Here is a 21,108-nt window from a genome sequence, read left to right as displayed (position 1 = left end):
TTTTGAGGAGAAAGGATCTTAAAGGCTATCAAATCTATACCCTCTCCCCCATTTTACAATTGAGGAAACTGAGGCACAGAGACATTAATATTTTGTCCAGAGTTGTACAAGTTGCCAAGAATTTGAGAAAAGATTTGAACTCAGGTCTTCCAGACTCCAGGGCACATAGGTGGCCTGGAGTCTGGAAGACTCATCTTTCTGATTTCAAATCCAGCCTCAGATACTTACTAGCTATGTGATCCTGGGCAAGTCACTTAACCCTGTTTATCTCAGTTTTCTCATCTGTAAAATGAGGTAGAGAAGGAAATGGCAAAATACCCCAGTATCTTTGTCAAGAAAACCCCAAATGGGGTCACAAGGAAGCTGACAAGACATAAACAACTCAACAATAGCAACGACTTCTGGATTCCAAGTGCAGTGCTCCATCCACTACGTTCTGCTTCCTCTGCAGCAGCCTCTCCTATGGTCCTGTTGTGTAGGCCAGGGAACCATTTCCTAATTTATACAACTTCTTTTACAAATAGCCTGGGCTCGGATGGATCTGGCCTCTGAGAGTTAGAAACTGAACCTATCGCATGATCCAAAGTCTCGGCTGCTGTTGAGAGGCAGATCTTCTGACAGCAGACAGCTTCAACTGAGAGGGAAGCAGGAGTCGCTTATGAAAGTAATTCTGTCTCCTCCAGAAATCTCAGCAGTAGCCACTTGTCAGAAGACGAAGAAGGGGGAAAAAAGCCAATTTATCACCTTCAATTCATGTTGAACAAGACACTGCAGCTTCTGTAGTTTGAAGAGCCCCCTTCTTCCCCCTCCCCTCCCCATACACGCACTGAACAAACACCCCTAAATGCCTCCTTCACCTGCAGTGATGCTGGGCTTATGGAATGTTTTGGCCAATTAAAGGGCTCCCTGCTGCTGGAGTTGATCCACACAGGCAGAAAGAGAGAAGAGGCGGGGAGAGTGGAATCATTAAAATGGGAGAACAAAGGAAGTAGGATGAGTTCAAAAGAGATTAAAGCATGAATAAGAACCTTGAAATAGCCCAATCTGTTTCCTGGCAGCCCTTCATTCCCTGTGCATCTCCCAACCCCTCACAAAGAATCCTATTACTTGTAAGAAAGTAGCAGACAAACAGGGCTACCCTTACATGGTACTCTAAGCAGAGTGGTTACCCTCATCAATGTCAACAGCAGAGAAAAAAAATCCTCCAAGGCACCTTCCTTCTCTTGGATTTTTTGATCCTAGTTACTGAGTCAAAAAACCCTGGGCTCTGGCCTAGTCTCTGCTACTAAGTCCCTGTGTGACCTGCAAGTCTCTACATTGTTCTGGGCCTTAGTTTTCTCATCTATAAAATGAGGGGTTTGAGTAAGTGGTCTCTAAGGTACCATCCAGCTCTAAAATTCTATGATCAACGAGCTGTGTGACCTCTTGCTATAAGGAATTTCTCAAAAATAATCCCCACAATGTGTTTCAGGGCTTCATGTGTATCCTGGCTTCTGTGTTAAGTATTATAGAAATGTGGAGGAAATTTTTGCCAGTTGCAGGCAGGGATGGGAAGCAGGAGGCTCCCATCTACCTGCCCTTACCACATGCATTGTGGGTGAGGAAAGGGGTCAGTCAGTATAGGTGGTGATTCTAGGGAATGAGTTCTGGAATTTTGGTTCAGACAAAGTCAGGAATTGCTTTTAGAACATTAAATGATGGTGTAGCAGGAAAGACTGTGGACCGTAGGGAATTAGCCAAAGCTGGACTGTTGTGGCTGAGTGGGGTGCAATGTGTTCCAGAGCAAGGACTTGTAAGGCTTGGAACAGTCTTCCACCTAGCAAGCTGACTTGCTTGGTCTTGCTGGTTGGAGGTCCTATTTGGTTCCTTTTAGTTTTCTGCGGCGTTCCCATGAGTTGGTTTATTTCAAGTGATCAGCATAGGATTGTAGCCAGGCTTGCATTCCCTTGGAAAATGGTCTTTGAAGTGCTATTTCTTGTATGTCCCTGACTAAAGTAAGTAGCCCAGAGATGGGGTAATAGTGGTAGAGAGATTCATGACTAAGTATATGTAGATTAGCTTCTGGCCCTTTTCAGTAACACCCAGGTCACTGCTTTTTCTCCCATCAGCTGCCTTCCTGAATGATACTAACCACCAGTTCCTACAGCAGAGTCTCCTCTTCCATTCAACCAACAAATCACAGGATAGAGGCAATCACCTCCCATTGGCTATATGCTAAGGAGAAGTTAAGCAAGAGTTAAGAAGATCCATCCCAGGAATAAGGCTAGTTGGCTTCGGCTTCCGGTGCCAGGAAAACCTACTTCTTTTTGGCAGCTTCTAAGCATTCGTCATCATTCCTGCCTCTCGGCTAATGAGCACCTAAAGTGATTTTCTATTGCTTGCTATTCTCCAAAATTGTTCTAACATTTGGAAGGGCCCGGAAATTGACAGCCTAATACCCCTGCTTGCCTGTCTGTCTCGATGACTTGTCGAAGGCTGAGCTGATTGCTTCTCCGGCAACAATTATCCTGGGAGCTTCAGACAACGCTGTGGGAGATAAACAACTCATAATTTCAGAGGTGGGAGCCATGGGGAAAAATGTCCCAGCCCATTTAGACAAGGATCAGGATCTGGGGTTGATACTAGCTCTGTGGTATTGTATTGGTAGCTTGGGGATTGGGAAGGGAAGTATCCTCACCATGTGACTTTGCTGAAGCTGAAGTCTGTTAAAAGTTCTTAAGCATTTATTAAAGGCATATTGAATGCCCAGCTGCAGGCTACATGCTGAGGGTGAATAGGGAAAAGGAGACAGTCTCTTCGAGTTTCAGGTCCTTAAAAACCATATTTGCTGAATTTCTTATGTAATAGGAAGAGGAAAGGAGTGAATTGTTGATGCTGCTCAGTGCTGCTGTTCCTTCCTCCCTGTTCCCACAGCTACCATCCCTTGTAGACTCTCTTCACAAAATCATAGAATGAGGCCTAAAAAGGACTTTACAATTCACCTAATTCTATGTCCCTTTTCTCTATTTTATAGAATCTCCAACTTGAAGGAGGAGGTCCAGGCCGAAGATGTCTTCAACTCTCTCCAGACTCCAAAGCTCACCCAGTTCCACAGAACTTTCTCTATCATGTCATGGAAATCTCTTCACCATGGAAGCTCACTCCATCCATGGATTCCTTCTCACACTGGAAGAATTCTCTGACCCTGAAGCTTCACCCTCTGATTGGTTGCTCCTTCCCCTTCCCTAACCTCTAATTTAAGAAGGACACCCAGGCTAAAGATTTTTTTCAGCTCTTTCCAGGCTTCATTGCTAACTCATATCTGCAGAATTTTCCTTCTCCCTCTTCCTCCTCTCCTCTTTTCAGCTTCCTTTTATGTGTTGTCTTCTCTTAAAGAATGTAAACTCCCAGAGGGCAGGGACTGTCTTTCTGCTTTTGTTTGTATTGCCAGAATTTAATGTACTACCTGGCAAAAACGCTTGTTCACTGTCTGATTGATAAGGAAAACTGAGGCCCAGAAAAAAAAAGAAGTGAATTGCTTCAGATCACATAGCTAGTAAGTAGATAGAAGAGCTGGGATTTGAACCTAGGTCCCCCAACACCAAATCCAGAGTTCCTTCCATAATATTACTCTGCCTCTTCTTCTAAAGTTTGGAACATTGCATCAACATCTTGAGTGATCTTTTCCTCCAGTACTTTCCTATTCCAACCTTGCAAGATTAATGTTTCTAAGACATCACTTTATTTTGCATTTAGCTACTCAAAAACCTCATGTGGCTCCATACTGCCAGTTTAAGAAACTCCCAGCTCTGTCAGGAGTCTTTCATTAGACCTTCGAAGGCTTTCACCAATTGGCCTCACCCTGCCTTGCTCCCACGACTTCCCATTTTTCTCTTAGTTGCTATCGGGCTATATATCTTGTGGACATCTGAACATATTATGTTTACTCCCATACCCACTCACTGGCTCATGCTATTCCTTTATTGAATATTGACAGCAGTACTGAGAACCTTGTGATTCCAGAATAATTTGGGGGGAGGTTGTAAGAGTGGAGGTATAGAACAGAGCACCAAAGAATAATAGGTAGAAAGATTGGGCATTCAGTGGAGCTGAATATTTCTTGGTGTTCTTATCATAACTATTATGTATTAACCCAGGATAATATCTATATAGATGACTCTCAGATCTACTTGTCTAGCTCTATCTTTCTCCTAACCCCCAGTCCTGTAACTCCAACTTCCTTTTAAATATCTTACTCTGGATGCTGGTTGGGTAGATATCTTAAACTCCATATGTCCAAAACTAATCATCTCTTCCCTAAAATGCTCCCTTCTTCCTAACTTCCTTATTACTACTGAGTGTTCCATTCCCCCAGGCACCTACACTTGCAACCTAGGTGTCATCCTTGTCTCCTCACTTTCTCTCAACCCCATATATACCATATGTTGTTAAATCCTATCATTCCTACCTTTGTAACTTCTCTTATATATTTCCCCTTTTCCCCTTTGGACACTGCCAACACCCCAAGGCAGGCCCTAATTTTCTCACACCTTGAATATTGTCATAGCTTGATAGTTGGTCTACTTGGCAAAAGTCTCTCCTCACTCCAGTCCATCCTCCACTCAGCTGTCAAAGCGATCTTCCTAAAATGCTGGTCTGAACATATCATCCCTGTCCCCCATTCAGTAAACTGCAATGGATTCCAATTATCTCCAGGATCAAATACAAAATCTTCTCTTTGGGTTTTAGAGTCACTCATAAGCTGGTCTTTACTGACCTTTCCAGTTTTCTTACATTTTATTTTCTTCCATTTACTTGGTGAGCAAGTAACACTTGCCTCCTTGCTGGCTCATCTTCTAACTACAGGCATTTTCACTGGCTGTCCCTCTTGCCTGCAATGTTTTCCTTACTCATCTTAGATCCTAACTTCCCCTGCTAAGGTCCCACCTTCTTCATGAAGCCTTTCCCCATCTCCCTTAGTGCCTTTCTTCCAAGATGACCCTTAATTTATTCTACATATATCTTCTTCGTACACAGTTGTTTGTATGTTGTCTCCCTCACTACGTGGCGCTCTTTGAGGGCAGGAACTTGTTTTTTTTTGTTTTGCTCTTGTTTTTCTTTGTATACACAGTTAGCATAGTTCAAGGCCCATAGTAGGTGCTAGATAAATTCTACAGACTAATCTGTAAAATCAGAAGGCTGTACTTGATGACTTCTAAGGTTCCTTGCTGATTTAAATCTGATTCTACAGTAAAAAAAATATTCTTAATTTGGGGACAAAATTATCTGATTATGGTCCTATTACCAACTAGAAACCTTCCAAGTCCTGCCCATGGCCTCCTCATCCTGGAGCTGCCCTTCTCACTATTTCTTACCTCAAATTGTGTCCCTTCTCTAATGAATGGTCTATGTGATGTTGGGCAGCAGCAGATAGAATAGCAGGCCTGGAGTTAGGAAGACTCATCTTCCTGAGTTTAAATCTGGCCTCAGACCCTATGTGACCCTGAGCAAGTCACTTAACCCTGTTTACCTCAGTTTCCTCATCTGTGAAGTGAGCTGGAGAAGGAAATGGCAAACAGCTCCAGTATCTTTGCCCAAGAAAACCCCAAATGGGGTCACAGAGGGTCAGACCCTACTGAACAACAATAAGTGAAGTGGAAAGAGCACCGATTCAAAATTATGGTATCTAGGTTCAAATTACGGTTCTGTTCCTTAGTAGGTGGGCCAATTTGGCCAAGTCATTTAACCTCTCTGATTCTCAATTTCCTTATCCGTAAAATGAGCAGGATGCAGCAGATTATTTCTAATTTCCCTTCAAACAATCCAATCCAACAAACACCTTTAAGCACTTACTATATGCAAGGAACTCCACCAGGTGTTTAGCATGCAAAGCAAAATGAAAAAAAAAAAACATGTTATCTCAAACAACAACAACAAAACCTTGAATTTGATGGTGTAGATAGGCTAAGGATAGGGAATGGACCCGTGATTTCACTGGTGTAGGCAACACCTGAGTGGAGGGACTCCATTTTCTAATGCAGGTTGGCACTGTATTTATAACTTGTAGTCTTAGAGAACTGCCTAGACCACTTGCTGAGGGTCCTACAGCCAATATCTATCAGAAGGGAGAATTGAGCCCAGATCTGCCCAGCATCATTGCTAGCTCTCTATCTGCTATGATCCATCCATGCTATATTAGAAACATAAATACATATATGATCATTTGAGGAAGAGGGAGAGAGTTCTAATAACTAGGGGAATTATAAGAGGCTTCCTGTGGGAGGTGGTACATGAACTAAGTCTTGAAGGAAGCTAGGGGTTCTAGGAGGTGGAAGAGGTGAGGATGAAGCATGTTCTAGGAATGAAGAATAGTTTATACAAAGCCATAAAGGCAGTAGTTGGAATGCTGAGTTTAGTGAGCAGTAAGTAGGTTAATTTGGCTAGACTGCATGAATTGAAATAATGTGTAGTCAGCTTGGAAGGTGACCCAGATTATGAAAGACTTTAAATACCAAGTTTAGGAGTTTGTATTTTAGTCTTCTAGAGGCAATAGGCAGTTACTGAAAGTTCTTGAGTAGGTAAGTGACATCATCAGAACTATGCTTTAGGAATATTTATTGTTGTTCTTTTAATCATGTTGACTCTTTGAGACCCCATTTGAGATTTTCTTGGCAAAGATACTGGAGTAGTTTGCCATTTCCTTCTCCATCTCATTTTACAGATGAGAATACTGAGGCAAACAAGGTTAAGTTACTAAACCAGGGTCACACAGCTACTAAGTGTCTGAGGGCAGATTTGAACTCAGGAAGATGAGGCTTCCTGACTCCAGGGCATTCTGTCTATTGCACCACCCATAGATAGCTATATAGAAGAGGAATTGAGGAGGTGAATAAATGAAAGCCTAGGCAAGAAATAATGAGAGCTTGAGCTGGAATAGTGACCATATAAGTGGAGATGAACAGGACATTGCTAAGATAAAATCAAAATTTGGCAACTGATTGAGTGTGATTGGGGAAAGAGAAGGAGGAGTCAAGGATGACCATATGTTTACAAACTTGGGTGACTAGAAGGCTGGTGGTAACTCTCAAGGGCAAGGGGGAAGTTTGGAACAGGGGTGGGTTTAAGGGCGAAAACTATCATTTCCCTTAGGAACATGTTAGGTTTGAGATGGCTATGGGACATTAAGTTGGACACAGCTAATAGGCTTTTGGGACTGGAGTTTAGGGTAAAAGCTAGGGCCTAGATATAAACCTCTGAGTGTCATTTTCAAAGAAATTATATTTGAGCCTACAGGAAGTGAATAAATCATCAGCAAAGGGTATAGAGAGAAAGAAAAGAATGCCTAAGATGGCTGTGTGGGGATAGGGAAAGCACCCGCAGTTAAGAGGGAAGGATGAGGGTAATGAGTGAGCAATGGAAACTGAGAAAAAATGGTAGGAGAGGTAGGATAATCAGGGGTCATGGAGACAACGGCAGTATGAAACCCTTGGAAAGAGAGCAAATCCAGGAGCAGAGGGTGGTGCATGGTGACAAATGCTGCAGGAAGGTCTAAGGTGGCTCAGAGTATTCAGCCATCCTAACTGTTTCGGCAGTTCCTCTTTTATTGTCTCATGTTGCATCATTTTTCATCTATCTCCCTGTTGAGAAATGACCTCCCTAAAGAGCTGAAGGCTTGTTTTAGATTTCCCTTATTTTCCTACATAGTGATGAGCACCCAACAGGTGCTCAACAAATATTTCTTGAATAAATTAAACAACATATATATGTATATACACATGTGTTTATGCATTTGACACACATATAAATATATAAAACACACATACGTGTCCGAAACCATATACACATATACATGAATACATACATACAGACGTATACATACACACATATATGTACACATATATGTGCCATGACGAGGCACCCACCAGACAATGATTTTAGTGGAATTTAAAGACCAGAGTTCTGATCTTTCCTCTGATGCATGATAATTGTGTGATCTGGAGCACCTCCCTGGACATCAGATTCCCGACCTCTAAAATGAAGGGTTTGGACTAGAAGGCCTTTGAGGTCCCTTCCAGCTCTAGCTCTATGGTCCTAATAATTGCTTCCTTCATGTAGTACTTTGCACTTCATAGTAAGGTTCTTAGGGCAAGGGAGTATTACCACATTTTACAAATAAGGAAATTTAGGTTGAAAGGGGAAGCGATTTTACCAAGGTTAAACAGCAATTCAGTGTCTGTGCTAGAACTCAACCCCAGCTCTTCCAGCATCCTTGAAGATCTTATTTTCAAGAAGAAGCTTCATAACAACTTGTCTGTGTTGTCAATAGAACTCAGGATTTGGGAGAAGGGTACTTTTAAACTCTAAGGTGCTCTATGAGAGCTATTTGTTGTCCTACTTTGGCTCTCTGGCTATTAGAATGCAATTCTGGACAACTTTCTACTTACATTGAATACTAACAGCTTCCTTCTTCTTGGTTTATAGATATTGACTTGTACTGACCCCTGATAACCATGGTATCCTTAAGCCTCAACTTGCCCCTCTACTGTATGAACTACTGAAAGACTCTTTGGGTTTGTCATCCCTGCTCCTGTAAGACCTAGCAGGTATTCAATAAATACTTGCTAACATGATTTGATCCTTAGATTCTACTTTCCCTTCTGAGTCATCTTGATTGATTGTCTACCTGTTCCCACTTCTCCAGATAATTACTAACCTTTCATTTTGTTTTCTCCTGGAAAGGCTTGAATGATTACAAGATTGTATGTATAAAAGTTCACTAGGACCTAATATCTAGGTAAATGCAATTTCCTGAAGCCTAGCAAATTACCAGATGTCCAAAGCCATTCAAGAATCCATAGTGTCTTCCAAGTGTCTGAAGCACATTGTTAGAGATAAAGCAATGCCAAGTAGATGAACTTGAGAAGAGGAGAGATTGGGTCAACTTCTCCTTTCCTGAAGATTGACAATTACACTCTGATAGCTATTGCTTGCAATGGACTTCTTTTCCCAGAGCCTTTAGTCTAGGAAGGTAAATCTATTACAAAATCACAGAATTTCAAAGTTGGAAGGAATCTTAGAAGCCATCTAGTCCAAAGGATACTTGAAAAGGAATCCTTATTACACTGTATCTGACAAGTGATTATGCAGCCTTTGTTTGCAAATGTCTAGTAAGGGGAAGCTACTCCTAAAAGAGCTCATTCCACTTCATTATAGTGTTAGTTGTGGTTTTCCTGATGTCAGGGCTATGTTAGCTTTCTGATAACTTCCACCCATTATACCTTGTTCTACCCTCTGGAGTCAATTCTAATCAGCCTTCTGCATGACATCCTTTTGGGTACTTGATAAAAATTATCAGGTGCCCAGATTATTTTTTTCTCCAGGTTAAAAATACACACAATCTTTAATTAATGTCCATGTGATGTGGACTCAACGACCTTCAACATTCTTGTAGCTTCTCTGAATGTTCTCTTTCTTATCAGTGTACTCAAAATATGGTACCTGAACTGAACACATTATTCCAGATGTGGTTGGACCAGGGCATAACAGAGTAAAACTATAACCTCCTCCTTGTTTCTTCTTCTTCTTCTTCTTCTTCTTCTTCTTCTTCTTCTTCTTCTTCTTCTTCTTCTTCTTCTTCTTCTTCTTCTTCTTCTTCTTCTTCTTCTTCTTCTTCTTCTTCTTCTTCTTCTTCTTCTTCTTCTTCTTCTTCTTCTTCTTCTTCTTCTTTTCTTCTTCTTCTTCTTCTTCTTCTTCTTCTTTCTTCTTCTTCTCTTCTTCTTCTTCTTCTTCTTCTTCTTCTTCTTCTTCTTCTTCTTCTTCTTCTTTTCTTATTGCCACATAGGCCTCTTTGACTGCCATTCCACATTGTTGACTCATATTGAGCTTGTAGTCCACCTAAAACCTCTAGCTCTTTTTTCAGACAGACTAATATCTAATCATATCACCGCATTCTTAAACTCTTGAAGCTTATTTTTGGAAACCATCTAAGACTTTATATTTATCCTTATTATAATTCATCCCATTAGATTCAGCCCAATGTCCTAGCCTGTCAAAATAAGTGCTACTTATAGTTTTCAAAGCTGTCTTACTTGTCTGTTTCTTACTGGCCTTCCTTCTATTTTCCTCTCTGCATTAAAAAAGATGCCTCAGTGATTCTCTTTTCTTTTCTTTTTGGTTACCCTATTCCTATTCCTCCTCATCCTCCCACTTCCGTCTACCCTATGGAGGTTGTATGGAACAAACCTTTACAAGAAATATGAATAGCTAAGCAAATCCAATGGCCACATTGACTGTATTTGAAAATCTATGTCTCATTTTGCATCTTGAGTACAATGCTTCTCTTTTAGGAGTTGTGTAGCATGCTTTATCATCTAGATTGATAAGAGATCAATTTGATTGATTCTTAAGTCTTTCAAAGTTGTTTCCCCTTATTGAATGACTTGTTTTACTGACTATTCTCACTTTCCTCTTTATCTCCTATCTTTATGCTTTTGCATTGGCCATCCTCCATTCTTGTAATGCTCTGCACCCTGACTTCTGCCTTTTAGTTTCTCTGGCTTCCTTCAAGACTCAGCTCAAAATCTACATTTTACAGTAGGAATTTTCCAGTCTTTCAGTTGTTAATGTCTTCCTCTTTTAAATGAACTTTAATCTACTCTGGATATTTTCTTGCATATGCCTAAATATCTATGCTTTGTTTCTTGCATTAGAATGTATATTCCTTAAAGGAAGGAATTATTTTTATTTGTTTACCTTTCTTCGTATCAATGTAGTTCAGCATAGGTCTTGGCACATAGTGATAAAAATGCTTGTGGAATAACTAAATCTATGCTTTTAAAAAAGTCATTATGAAATGTGTTAATTGGCAGAGGGTTATGCTCAAATACCTGGAACACTCCACAGGACACCACTTTCCAAAGGGACATCAACCACTAATGAGTATTCTTTGACTATAACCATTCACCTATCTTTTCAAAGATAGTGAAAGTGGATCAGCAATCACACCAACCACTTCTTTCAGCACCCTGGATAGAATTCATCTGGGCCAGGTGTCTTGAATTCCTGATGAGCAGCTAGATACTCTTTCATTTTCTTTTTACTTATCTTGGAAATCAAATCCTCATCAGCCATTTTGTTCTGCTCTTCTCAGTCTAAAGATCATGGTAGAGAAAACTGAAGCAAAATTATGATGGAGCAGGTTGGCTTTCTCTCTTTCCTCAGATATCCTCATACTATACACCTCAAGCAATAACCCTGTCCCTTCTTTGATCCCCCTCTTTCCACCAATAGAGTTAAAAACAAACAAAACAAAATTCCCCCTTTTGTCCTTTAGCTTTCTTTAGCATCCTCACCTCATATGGTACATCAATACTTCTGACACCTTTATTAAAGGACTGTGCCACACTTTTGAACTCATTTGTTGTTTCTTGCTTGATCTTGTTTCCATCTTCTGTACATGTTTTTTTTTTTTAAAACTACATTGGTTGGCAAGGTGTGTGTACATTTATATCAGTCAATGGCAGCAACTTATTTTTAATCCTTCTCGGAATTGTTTTCCTTTGCATCTTCAGAAACTTTCCTCAGCTTCCTTTCTTTAGAGATTTTTTGTCCATAGTGTCCTGCCTATCTTTCCTCTGAATTTCTTGAAATCTAGTCTACTAAAACTCAGGATCATGTTAGATTATGCCTATGGATGTCCTCTTCTTCTCTTCCATAAGCTCTAAAAGAGAGTAGACACATCCCCTTAAGGTTCTCATCATTTTTACCTCAACAAATCAATTCTTCCATGTTAGTGAGAATGAGATTCAGAATGCAATTTACCTTTGTTGGTTTCTCCTTTTAAGTATGAAATTATCATTAATTTGAAATAATTAGCAGCTCTGCTTTTCAGAGGGAGGGATGGAAGTAGGAGAGAGACAGAGAGAGAGAGAGAGAGAGAGTGACAGAGAGAGAGAGAGAGAGAGAGAGGTGAATGTAACTGAAATCCCCCAAATACTACCCCAACACACTTCTGTGCCAAGTTTATGATTTCCAAAATTCATCTATTTTCTGTTTCTGTATAGATGTTATGTCATGTAAAATCAGTGACAAAATAACTTTTTTTGTCCTTCCAGTAATCTTCATCCAAATTCTTTCCATTATGCTTCTCCACATTAGTTATTAGATTTCACCATATGACTATATCTCCTTCATGTACAACACTACCAATCCCTATTTTAACCTATCTTATTTCTTCTGAAAAAGTTATGCAGAGCCACATTCCAGTCATAGGTGTCATCTCATTAAATCTTAATGATACCTATGATATTAAATTTTCTTTGTCTTAGGACTCCTAATTGATCTTTCTTGTTGCCTAAACAATGTGTTTGCATATGGACATTTAGGCCATGGCTTTTACTCTTGGCACCTTTTTTGTGTTTTGTTTCCTGTGAATTTCTAGTTATCTCAACAACTATCCTTCTAACACTGTAGCTTTTCTCTATGCTACTTAATGTGGTAGATATTTGTAGGCAGTTTTCTTCCTCTCTAATCCTCATTTGTTTAAAGCTCTTTTGGGTAGATTTAAAAAGACACTAAAGGATTACATTCTAAGCAGGCTTTGTTGGGGGCACTCTGTCCCTGACCAAGAACTTGTAATTCTTATATTTTAAGCTATGGTACAGAAATATTAGCTTTGGGGAAGTTTGTTCACCTTCCAAATTAACTTTTTTTCTTTTGTATTTTTTTTGCCTTCAATGAGAAGTGATGATGAAAACATCATCTATCCCTTCCCTTTTGTGGTCAACAATTTCTTTCACTAGATTTTGAAAATGTTGGCAATGTTTTCTAGTTTTCTTCTGGTAGTGTCATTTATGCTCATGTGACTGATCAGAAGTAGCAGTAGTTTTTAGTATTGACAAGTCTTAGAAGAATCTTTGTGATATTTTGGATATATTTTCTGGAAAATAACAAATCTCATTGTAAGCTCACAAAACACTAAATGGTATAAGAAGCAGAAAGATATACTAGAAAAAATGTTGAACCAGAAGTCAGAAGTTTGGCTACAAGTCCTTTTTCTGTAACTTACTAACATCATGACCCCAAGGAGATCATTTGGCCTTTCTGAGTTAATTTCCCAGGTCCCAAGTCCAATGCTTTTTCTACCATACAATGCTGACTTCAAGTGGCTCATAGAATTACTAGAGACACAGTATATTCTTATATGTGTGGATACTATGAAAATGGCTTTAGTAAAACATAAATTCTTACAATCACATTATAAACAGAGAGAAAGTATAGATGTAAAATATGTGGAAAATTGGTGGAAAAGGGCTATCCATTTCTAGGAGAATGGGCCTGGGTGGGGCTTCAGAAGTGAAGACTTTTGAATCTGATTCAGGTTCCCTACACACAAGTTGAAGCATAATACCTCCTTCTAAATCCTTAATTCAGGGCCATGAATCCTCTACTCAGGGCCATAAATCATTTCACTAGGACTAGACCCCTCCCCAAGGACTTATTCTCAGGTTCTGGTATTTCAGAGTAGTTTGGGGTCAAAAGTCCCTAGCATTTCACATCTCCCAACTATTAGTTCCCTAGCCAGAGTCCTCATACCATCACAGACTCTCTTAGCAATGTGATTTTGCTATATTACTTCATAGTCCCTCTCCATTTTACCTAGTACAAGGAAGAAACTGCCATTAGGAATGAGAAAGTTTTTTTCTCTGATTTCTAGCTGTTATGCTTCATGTCTGGGCAGAAGCAAAAAGCAAAAAACAACAAAAAAACCCAACAAAAAGTCCACATAATGAATCATTGTAAGCAGCATAACTGAGCCCTGCCTCTCCTCAAAGTGTTTGCTCCAATCAGAGTAAAGTAATTTTACTGTCTTCCTTCTGAACAGTAATACCTCACTTGGGTCTATTGTTGGGTGATCATTTGAATACAATTGTCTCCTTAGCAACAACTGCTTTGTAGTTGACTTTCTGATATAGCCCAGGGAGGAAGGTGCTCTCATCTGTTATCAAAAACTTTTCTAAAAGGGCCAGACTTTCTTCCAGAGCAAGCCACTTTAAAACCACATTTACATAGTAAACTTCACAAAGATTTATAATGTTGCCTTTGGCTGGTCCTGTGTAAGGAATGGTAGGAAGGCAATTGATGGGCAGAACTCACCAAACTGTCTGCTGTCTTTGAATGAGGAACTCTGGAGGCCCATTAACCAGAAAGAGGTTATAGACCAGCTCAGAAACCATAATTATGATTCTTTTCCAGGTTGGGTAGGATCAGAGAAGCCAGAGGGAATAGACTGCCTTGGATAACACTGTTTTAGAAGGTCTAATGTCATCTAACACAACCCTTGGAGAATAATCCCCAAATGCCACTGACAATGGAAAAAGGAAAAATTAGCTTCTCTGTTGCTTCCAACTGCTTAGATTAATCATTTGGTAACAAGACAGTCAAAGCATAACTATTTATCTGCGTTTGATCAGGAAGATTACAGGATATAACATTTTAATAAATTGGCTGGCACTATAGATATGTATTAGCATGATGAATAGTTTAAGCTGAAATAGATGTTTTAGTTTCAATAAAGTTATTTTTAGGACATATTTACATGATGAAATAACCTATTATTTATCTGGCTACATTTTTACGAACTAATTCTTCTTTTTGTGCAGACCTAGAATGTTGATTCATCATTCCCCTACCCCTCAATTTTTCTTCTCTCGAAAATAGTTTCTTGTTTATTATTTTCAAGTGTATATCTCCCTTTAGATACATCTCCCACCTTCACATGAGGGCTTGGTTGAAGAGCAAGCTGACACCAAGAAAAAGGAGAAACCAAGGGAGCTGAGGAACATTCATCCTAATTTTCCCTCCGTTCAACATGGGCGTTCTGTTTTGATTAAAACATCTAACATTCTATCCACAAGGGGGGAAGGAGGGAGGGAATCATGGTTGCTCAACTTGGTCATAGACAAGGTAACTCTTACAGCGACGTGGGTAAGCATCCAGTCTTTTCCCTCTAATCAATCTTACCCACCATTTTCAGAGTGGCCTGCCAAAAAAGCACAGCTCTGATGGAATAGAAAAGCATTTATTATGCATTAATTTATGCTAAGATTGTGTTAAATGAGAGGAATACAAATAAGAATTTCTTGCTCCCAAAGAACTCACATTCTAATGTGGAGAGATGACACATATAGAAGAATTTTGAATCAGGGAAGAATGGAAAGGTCCACTAGTCCTTGGGTGCAGCAGAAGTATTGATGACAAATTCTGATCATTTTTATGGGGTGCTCTATGATGGGATAAGGGTGGGTGAGGTTCGGTGTGAGCCACTGGGTGAAAGTCTCATGCCTGTCTGGTTGGCTCTATTATTTACTGCCTTGTGGTGTTCCACAGTGAGCAGGATTTTGCCTGGAGTTGTTGAGAAACTCACAAGTTGGTCTAGTGTACTCTACCCTCTGGTGTTCTGTGGTGGTCTCTTGGTGGGCTGGGATCAGGTTGTAAAGTTGGAAAATGACTTGATCCTGTGCCAGTCTGGTGGTCTCTACCATCTAATCTTTCCGCTCCCCTATTCAACATCTTTCAGTGGTTACCACATCTAATCTTCTTAGACTCTACTGTCTGCTTTTAAGCTACTCTCCAAGCCTCATCTCACGTTCCCCTTCATGTACCTTACAACCATCGTAACCTGAATAATTTACTGTATCTGAACATAACATTCACTTTTCCTCTCCCAGGACTTTGTTCTTTCCTTCATATCTCCAAGGTATAGTAGGTAAAAAGGAGTACTAAATTTGTAGTCAGAAGATACGAGTTAAAATCCTGGCTCTGACACTTACTTGGAACTTACTTATCTTGGAACAAGTAACTTAATTTTTTGTACACCCAAATTTACTCATCTGTAAGAAAAAGGAGTTGAACCCAATGACCCATAAGACTCCTTCTAGCCCAAAATTTATGGGCTTCCTTTGTCCATGTAGCTAACTCCTTCTAAAATGTCCTATCTGTCCCCACTTCCCTGCTTTTGACCTGTCTCCACAGCTTCTCTGTGTTTTATTTTTTTTTCTTTTTTTTTCCTCGCCACTCCAAGATGGCATATATTCTGGTTGCCCTGTTCCTCAGTCAACCCTCCCCTCTATCACCCCCCTCCCCTCTCATCCCCTTTTCCCTTCCTTTCTTGTAGGGCAAGATAAATTTCTACGCCCCATTACCTATGTATCTTATTTTTTACTTGCATGCAAAAACTTTTTTTTTGTTTTTGAACATCTGTTTTTAAAACTTTGAGTTCCAAATTCTCTCCCCTCTTCCCTTCCAACCCACCCTCCCCAAGAAGTCAAGCAATTCAACCTAGGCCACACATGTATCATTATGTATAACCCTTCCACAATATTCATGCTGTGAAAGGCTAACTACATTTTGCTCCCTCCCAACCCATCCCGCTTTATTGAATTTTCTCTCTCGACCCTGTCCCCCTTCAAAAGTGTTTATTTTGATTACCTCCACCCCTATCTGCCCTCCCCTCCATCATCCCCCCCTTTTGTTTTTTTTTTATCTTCCTCCCTCTTCTTTCCTGTGGGGTAAGACACCCAACTGAGTATGTATGGTATTCCCTCCTTAGGCCAAATCTGACGAGAGCAAGGTTCACTCATTCCCCCCTCACCTGCCCTCTCCCCTCCTCCCACAGAACTGCTTCCTCTTGCCACCTTTATGCGAGATAATCCACCCCATTCTATCTCTCCCTATCTCCCTCTCTCAGTATGTTGCTCTCTCATCCCTTAATTTCATTTTATTTCTTTTAGATATCTTCCCTTCATCTTCAACTCACCCTGTGTCTGCTCTCTCTCTTTTACATATATATATATATATGTATAAACACACACACATATATATATATACATACAAACACATACATCCATATACACATAGATATATACATACATACACATTCACTTATATATATACATAAACATATATATATGCATTTTCCCTTCAACTACCCTAATACTGAGGTCTCATGAATCATACACATCATCTTTCCATGTAGGAATGTAAACAAAACAGTTCAACTTTAGTAAGTCCCTTGCAATTTCCGTTTCTTGATTACCTTTACATGCTTCTCTTGATTCTTGTGTTTGAAAGTCAAATTTTCTATTCAGTTCTGGTCTTTTCACTGAGAAAGCTTGAAAGTCCTCTATTTTATTGAAAATCCATATTTTGCCTTGGAACATGATACTCAGTTTTGCTGGGTAGGTGATTCTAGGTTTTAATCCTAGCTCCATTGACCTCCGGAATATCGCATTCCAAGCCCTTCGATCTCTTAATGTAGAAGCTGCCAGATCTTGGATTATTCAGATTGGGTTTCCACAATACTCAAATTGTTTCTTTCTGGCTGCTTGCAGTATTTTCTCCTTGATCTGGGAGCTCTGGAATTTGGTGACAATATTCCTAGGAGATTTCTTTTTAGGATCTATTTGAGGAGGCGATCGATGGATTCTTTCAATTTCTATTTTGCCCTCTGGCTCTAGAACATCAGGGCAGTTCTCCTTGATAATTTCTTGAAAGATGATATCTAGGCTCTTTTTTTGATCATGGCTTTCAGGTAGTCCAATAATTTTTAAATTATCTCTCCTGGATCTATTTTCCAGGTCAGTGCTTTTTCCAAGGAGATATTTCACATTGTCTTCCATTTTTTCATTCCTTTAGTTCTGTTTTATAATATCCTGATTTCTCATAAAGTCACTAGCTTCCATTTGCTCCAATCTAATTTTTAAAGTAGTATTTTCTTCAGTGGTCTTTTGGACCTCCTTTTCCATTTGGCTAATTCTACCTTTCAAGGCATTCTTCTCCTCATTGGCTTTTTGGAGCTCTTTTGCCATTTGAGTTAGTCTGTTTTTTAAGGTGTTTTCTTCAGTGTATTTTTCAGTATTTTTTTGGGTCTCCTTTAGCAAGTCATTGACTTGTTTTTCATGGTTTTCTCACATCCTTCTCATTTCTCTTCCCAATTTTTCCTCTACTTCTCTAACCTGCTTTTCCAGCTCCTTTTTGAGTTCTTCTATGGCCTGGGGCCAGTTTGTGCTTTTCTTGGAGGCTTTTGTTGTAGGCTCTATGACTTTGTTGTCTTCTTTAGGCTGTATGTTTTGGTCTTCTTTGTCACCAAAGAAAGAATCCAAAGTCTGAGACTGAATCTGGGTGTGCTTTCGCTGCCTGGCCATATTCCCAACCAACTAACTTGACCCTTGAGTTTTTCAGTGGGTTATGACTGCTTGTAGACTAACGAGTTCTATGTTCCATGTTTGGGGGGGAGGTGCCAGCTCTGCCACACCAGCACTGCTCCTTCCCCAACCCCCAACCCGGACTGGGCTTAGATCTTCCGCAGGCTGTGCACTCCTGCTCTGATCCGCCACTTAATTCCTCCCACCAGGTGGGCCTGGAGCTGAAAGTAACAACAGCTGTAGCTGCCCCACCTCCGCTGCCCCCGGGGCTGGAAGCCGAACCGCGAACTCCTTCCACTCCCGCAGCTTTTCCCACTAACCTTCTCCGCAGTCTTTGGTGTTTGTGGGTCGAGGGGTCTGGTAACTGCCGCAGCTCACATATTCAGGGTGCTAGGGGCCCCATCTGCCCAACTCCAAGTTTGGTTGTTCCACGCTGCTCAGGCTGGGCTCTGCTCCTCTCCGTTCCCAGCTCCCAGCTTCCAGGTCCATGTGGAATAGACCTCACCCAGAGACCATCCAGGCTGTCCTGGGCTGGAGCCCTGCTTCTCTCTGCTGTTCTGTGGGTTCTGCCGTTCTAGAATTGGTTCAGAGCCATTTTTTATAGGTTTTTGGAGGGACTCGGTACGGAGCTCACTCTAGTCCCTTCTTACCCACCGCCATCTTGGCTCCGCCCCCTTCTCTGTGTTTTATTAAAGATCTTATTCTGTCTACCTCTTCTTTATTCATCCAAATCCTTACTGTAATTCAAGGATAAACTCAAATTTTCCCTGCCATGGAGGATACATTTTGATTGGAAAGGAGAGAATAAAACTGGTTGACAGAGCATTGGAACACAGCAAAAATGAGAAGAAAGCAAAACAGTACCTCACTGTCCTCAATATGTTCACATCTCACAGAATCAAAGGATCTCCAAGTTGGAAGAGATTCTAGAGTCTACTTAGTTTGAACTACCTGAACAATAATCAGCTCTAAAATATATTCAACAGTCAGCCATTAAACCTTGCTTGAAGACTTCTGTTGAAGAAGAATTGATTACCTTCCTTAACAGGTCATTCAACTTTTGGATAACTATAATTGTTAGGAAGTATTTCCTGACATCAAATATAAATTTAACTTTTGAAATGTTCACCCATTTTTCCTAGTTATGACCTCAAGAGCTGAACAGGACAAGTCTAATCCCTTTCCTACCTGGTAAGCCTTCAAAGACTTGAAGACAGCTATCAAGTTTCCCTTCAAGAACTCTGTTCTTTGGGCAAAACTGCATCAATCTCGTCAATCAATTCTCATTCAGCATGAACTTGGAGTCTTCCTGTTTGCTCCTCTGTGGACAAACCTCCAGCTTGTCTAAGTGGCTCCTAATATGTATCAATTGATTGGTTGGTTGGTTGTTGTTCTTTGTTCTTGAAGAGGACCAAAATGACATTACTATGTTGAACTCCCACTGTGGCCGATCAGACCAATGCAGGTTCAGTGCAGTAGAGTTTAAATGCTTGGCAGTTCAGCTTGAGAAAGGAGCTCAGTGTCTGGTACCTCATCTTGCCAGGGGATCTTCAGAATCTTCCTAAGGTGATTCAAACAGAAGCGATTCACTTTCCTGGCATGTTGCTGGTATACTGTCCAGATTTCACAGGCACACATCAATGGGATGAGCGCAATGACACTGTAGACCTTCAGTTTGATAGGCAGTCTAATACCTCTTCTCTCTCACACTTTCTTTCAGAGCTTCCCAAACACTGAGCTAGCTCTGGCAATGCATGCGTCAATCTCATTATCTATGTGCACATCCCTGGAAATTATACTGTCGAGGTAAGTTAACTTATCCACAGCATTCAATATTTCTCCATTTGTTGTAACCAGTGGTTCCACATATGGATGGTAAGGTGCTGACTGGTATTTTCTTAGTATTAATTATTAGGCCAAAACTAACACAAGCTGTAGAGAATCTATTCATACTTTGTTGCATCTTGGCCTCAGAGAAGGAATTGAGTGCACAATTATTTGTGAACAAAAAAGTCATCACCAACTCTCCCTCCACTTTAGTTTTGGCTAGTAGACTTTTCAAGTTAAATAACTTAAGGTCATTATGGTAGCTGACTGATGTCATTTTCATGCTTTTTGAAGGTGTCTGACAAAACTGTGAAAATATCATGCTAAAAAGCATGGGGGAAAGCACACAGCCCTACGTCACTCCACTGGTGACTGGGAAAGCACAAAAGCATCATCCATTATCTAGAACCCACGAAAGCATGCTGTCATGAAATTGATGTGCAATCGTGATGAACTTCTCTACAAATTTTGGCATAATTGGCATAATCTGGCAAAATCTTGGCACTTAAATTTTGCCATAATTTTCCACAAGCCCTCATGACCAAAAGTATCAAAGGTCTTGGTCATATTGAGGAATGTTGTATACAGACCTCTAAAACACTTCTCCTGGAGCTGTCAGGCAGCAAACACCATACGGATCAATCATCAGTCCTTTCTGAAGCTACATTGGCTCTCAGGTAGATTACCATCTTCCAAGTGAAGGATCAGCCTAGTAAGCAGGACTATGGCCAGAATCTTGTCAGCAATAACTAAGAGAGAGACCCCACCCCGACCCCATGATTGTCACAGGGATCTTTTCCTTTACATTTATAGAGATCGAAATGGAGACATCCTTGAACCCCTCCTCTTGCCATATAACACACAAAATTTCCATCAGTTTTTGTATGGGCAGTGGACCCCTTGCCTTGTAAATCTCATCTGGAGTGGAATCAGCACCAGGCACTTTGCCACATAAGAGGAGCCAAATGGCATTCAAAATCTTTTTTTCAGTTGGAAGTTCAGCTAGAGAGGGATTGACTTCAACATCAGGTAAATGGTCAATCAGCATTGATTGATGACAGATGTTGATAACACCATGGAAGTGTTCAGCCCATCTATC

Source organism: Trichosurus vulpecula, chromosome 3 (genome assembly GCF_011100635.1).
Source record: "Trichosurus vulpecula isolate mTriVul1 chromosome 3, mTriVul1.pri, whole genome shotgun sequence".
In the NCBI taxonomy this organism is placed as follows: Eukaryota; Metazoa; Chordata; class Mammalia; order Diprotodontia; family Phalangeridae; genus Trichosurus; species Trichosurus vulpecula.
This window is presented reverse-complemented; position numbering follows the sequence as displayed.